At 39.8% G+C, this 4,592-nt stretch overlaps 1 pseudogene; it reads right to left on the bottom strand.

Annotated features, from left to right (window-relative positions):
* Positions 1-857: 857 nt before the first annotated feature.
* LOC132226381 (coenzyme Q-binding protein COQ10 homolog B, mitochondrial-like) lies at positions 858-1,758 on the bottom strand (annotated as a pseudogene).
* Between the last annotated feature and the right edge of the window lie 2,834 nt (positions 1,759-4,592).

Genomic DNA, 4,592 nt, shown 5'->3' with positions numbered 1-4,592 from the left:
ATTGACTGCCTCCTGCATGCCCCACACAGGGGATCGAGCCCGCAACCTGGGCTCCACAGTCTGACGCTCTATCCACTGAGCCAAATCAGCTACAGCAGTATTATGTCTTCTTGATGTATTGTCCCCTTTCTCATTATAAAATGTCTATTTTTATCTCTTGTTGCCTTTAAACATTTTTTTTTTTACAAAAAATAAACAAATTAACTTTATAAAGTTACCACTTCAATCCTTACATTGATTTGTATACAAAAATATCAGTTTGAAATGCATTATTGAAAGTGAGTACCCACAATAAATAGAAAATAGGGATGCCTGGTGCTGAAGACAGCAACCAACTTCTCTTCATGTTGCCCACTGCTGTAGACACAATATGATACACAAGCAGCATTGTTGAAAGAGCAAAGTACCTGGGAGAGGGTTGCAAACTATAAAAAATGTAGCTTAGAGCTCTGGACCACTCACCAAAAAAGCCAGGAGTTATCAGGGAGCTAACCTCACCATAGCATTGAATTATCTCCTACTACAATCAGAAGAATTTAAAAATAAAAGTGCCAAGGAAACTTCATTAACAGTATTGTTAAGTCAACATTTTTACTGTAAGTATCTGATGATTATGCAAATGTTGTAACTCATGACACAAGCCCTATGACAGTAAGTTATAAATAGTCTAAATTTAATAACTTAAATGTGATAGGTTATTACAATACATACTACATGAGTATCTCAACTAACCTCTTTTGGTTAAAGTGATAACTAAAAGGTTTAAATTTAGTTTCAATATCTCTAAGAAAAGTGATGTCATATTCTAGCAATAGTGATGACATCCTGTTGACTGTAAGTATGCTACTCAGTACTTGATTGAATTCTATGTACATGGGCTTCCATATTCCAAGTGCAAATTTTCGATGGTGCAGGTTTATAATCAAAGCTGGGCTGAACAAATGCTCTCTGGCTTCTGAAAGCAAGTGATAAAAGCAGGTTCTAAAAGTGAATACACTGAAGTCACAAGTAGGTGAACAGTCCAGTTCTTTTCTCTTTTTACGTGTGATGAACGACACGAAGCATTAATTCCCAAGGTATATTTGTTTCTGGACAATACAGCTTACATACTCTTCTTTCAAAGGCCGCTACCATCTGCTTTCCGACCTCATCGAAAAACAATGTGGCAAGCCGAGAGTGTAGGAGAGAGTGGAATTCAAAAGAAACTGAAAAATCCAAGGTACGAGCCCTTGGGTAGCCAGGCAGACCTGGGCTAAAACACCAGTCTCCAAATGATTGAAAAGCAGGATGCCTTTACTAAATGTGGTTTCACCATGGTTACTATGGATGTATAGCGCTCCAATACAGGTGGAAACCCAATTTCTAATTGTGTTTTGCAGTATCCGGATCTCTTTGATGTATTGGATTTTTTGCACCACGGAACAAAATGCTTGTAATCTTCCATTCCTGCTACCACATCATACATTTCCTGCATAGAGTATCCTATAATTCTCCTCTCTGAATACTCTTTCCTTTTGTTTATTAATGGTACAGCAATTTTAAAGAAAGCTCTTGCATATATCTCCTTGGGCAAAACTGAGGTATGTAGTGGAAGAGTTCTGCTCATCAGTATACACAGGAAGCTAAGTATCTGATGTTCTGCGTAGGACCCTGAGCCGAAATGGGGACTCCAGCTGCTACCGGTGACTTCGGACAACATCCCAAGACTGAAACCATCTTTTTCAGGACCCTCGGACTGGTTCGAGCTGCCATGATCATCTCATTCTAAACATTCTTTTTAACTTATTGATTTGAGAGAGAGGGAGAGAGAAACAGTGATTGGTTGTTCCACTTATTTATGCATCTATTGGTTGCTTCTTATATGTACCCTGAAGCAGGGATTGAACATGCAAACTTGGTGTATCAGGACAACACTCTAACCAACTGAGCTATCCGACGTAGACTCTTGTTAACTTTAAAAAAAATCTTCAAATTTATTTTTGTCTGATATGAGTATGGCTATAACCCCTTTTCTCTGGATACACTTTGAGTCTATGTCTTTACAGCTGAGATGTGTCTCCTGAAGGCAGCATATAGTTGTTGTTTTTTAAAATCCATTCTGCTACTTTGTGCCTTTTAATTAGTGAATTCAATCTGTTTACATTTAAGGTGATTATTGATATAGGAGGATTTCCTATAGCCATTTTATCTTTTTTACTTGTTTTTCTCTGTGTTCATTGTTTCTTTTCTCTTGTGTTTCTGTCTGCTATTTCAGTTTGGTGATATTCTATAATTTTTTCCTCTGTTTTATCTTTTTTAAAATTGTATGGGTCTCATTTCTAGATTTTTGTTTTGTGGTTACCATTATGTCTATGCAAAGAAAATTTCTTATGTACAATAGTCCTTTTTCTTTTGATAGCATGTTACCTCCATTCATTCTTTCTCCTCTTGCCGTATATGTTTTTGTTATCACAAGATATTCCTGTTTATGCTGTGCATAATTTGTTCATTTCCAAATTACGCGATTTATTGTCTTCTTTGTAAAAAATGCTTTTACCCCTTTAACCTTTATGTTATGTTTAGGTGTTTAATATCCTATTCTGAACAAGAATTGCAATTTCCTGCTTCTGTCTATTTGTCATCTTAGTCTCAGCTTTGTATCCTTTTGCCTTTTTGTTTCAGGTAGAAGAACTCCTTCTAGCATTTCTTATAATGCAGGTCTTGTGGTGATAAATTTCCTCAGCTTCTGTTTGTCTGGAAAAGCCTTCATTTTCTCATCATAGTGAAATAACTTTGGTAGATATGCCATTCTTGGTTGGTGATTTCTCTTTCAATATTTTAAATATTTGCTTCTTCTTGCTCCTAGCTTCTAGGGATTCTAGTGAAAATTGGATGATAATCTAGTGGGGTTTCCATCTTCTTCCTCTGCCTTGAGAATTCCTTCTTTGTCATTAGCTTTTGAGAGCTTTAATATCATGTACCTTGGAGAATGTCCTTTTGCATCGAGGGCTTCTGCTAGCTTCTTGGATTCAAAGGTCCAGCTCTTTCCATAGGTTTGAGAAGTTCTCATTGATTATTTGTTTAAATAGGCTCTCTGTTCCCTTCTCTCTCTTCTCCTTCTGGTATACCCATTATTCGTATATTTCTCTTTCTAATCATTTTAACTATCATAGAGTTCTTTCATTTTTTTTACTCTCAATTTGCTCCTTTCCATCTGAGTCATTTCTATATTTCTATCTTCAATGTCACTAATTCTTACTTTCATCTAATCTACTCTATTTCCTAAACTCTCTAATTCATTCTTCATCTCATTCATTGAGTTCTTCAGCTCCAGAATTTCTGTTTGATTCTTTTTACAGGTTTAATCTCTTTGGTAAAGTATGGCAGGCATGCTGGGGCTGGGGTCTCCTCTCCGCGTCCCACACAGAGGGGGAGACTTGAACCGGTTCTTGCAAGTAGGAGGCACTTTCGGGATTAAAGAATAATGAAAGACAGACATAAAATAGATTAAAAGCTTGGGCTGGGTGTGGTGCCTGCCCTCTGGCGGACAGAGCACACAGAGAGAGAGCATGCGCACCAGCTCCGAAAGCTTTTTATTATATACTCAAATTACAGGAAGTTATATCATATCTGGGTGGGCCTTTGACATCATGAGATCCATCCCCTTAACACTGGGTGGGAGAGTCAGACTGAGTGGTGTCCAGTCTTTGACTGGTCCTACCCTCAGGGAGTGGCTCTGCCCTCTCCCTGAGTCCCAGCTGAAGTAAATTAAGCCAAGTGTATTCTAACGGCCCTTAACAGTAAAGTACTCCTTTTGTTCATTGATTTTATTTCTTAGCTCATTGAATTGCTTTTCTGAGTTTCCTGGTATCTCGTTGAGTTTTTTCAAAATTGCAATCTTGAATTCTTTGTCATTTAAAATAGTCTTCCATGCCTTTAAGTTTATTTTCTGGAGATTTTTAACTTTCTTTCTGAACTACTTTGTAACCTTGATTTTAAATTATATTTAATACATTATTTCTCTGCTTGGGCATTTGAGGAAATTAAATATATAAAAATATACTAGAGGCCCAGTACACAAAAATTTGTGCATTCGGGGGTAGGGGGTCCCTCAGCCTGGCCTGTGCCCTCTCGCAGTCTGGGACCCCTCGGGGGATGACCACCTCCTGGCTTAGGACAGCTCCCCGGGGGATTGGGCCTAAGCTGGCAATCAGACATCCCTCTGGCAGCCCAGCAGCCCTCGGGGGATGTCTACTTGCCAGCAGGGAGCAAGCCTAAACTGCAGTCGGACATCCTTAGCTCTGCTGAGGAGGCAGGAGAGGCTCCCACCACCACTGCTGTACTGGCAGCCATCAGCCTGGCTTGTGGCTGAGCAGAACTCCCCCATGTGGGAGCGCACTGACCACCAGAGGGCAGCTCCTGCATTGAGCATCTGCCCCCTGGTGGTCAGTGTGTGTCATAGTGACCAGTCATTCCCAGTCTTTCTGCTGTTAGGGTCAGTTTGCATATTACCCTTTTACTATATAGGATAGAGGCCAGGTGCATGGGTGGGGGGCGGCTGGTTTGCCCTGAAGGGTGTCCCAGATCAGGGTGGGGGTCTCCACTGGGGTGCC

This window comes from Myotis daubentonii, chromosome 1 (assembly GCF_963259705.1).
Source record: "Myotis daubentonii chromosome 1, mMyoDau2.1, whole genome shotgun sequence".
Classification (NCBI taxonomy): domain Eukaryota; kingdom Metazoa; phylum Chordata; class Mammalia; order Chiroptera; family Vespertilionidae; genus Myotis; species Myotis daubentonii.
Note: the sequence above shows the minus strand (reverse complement) of the source record. Positions and strands in the feature narration are given on the sequence as shown.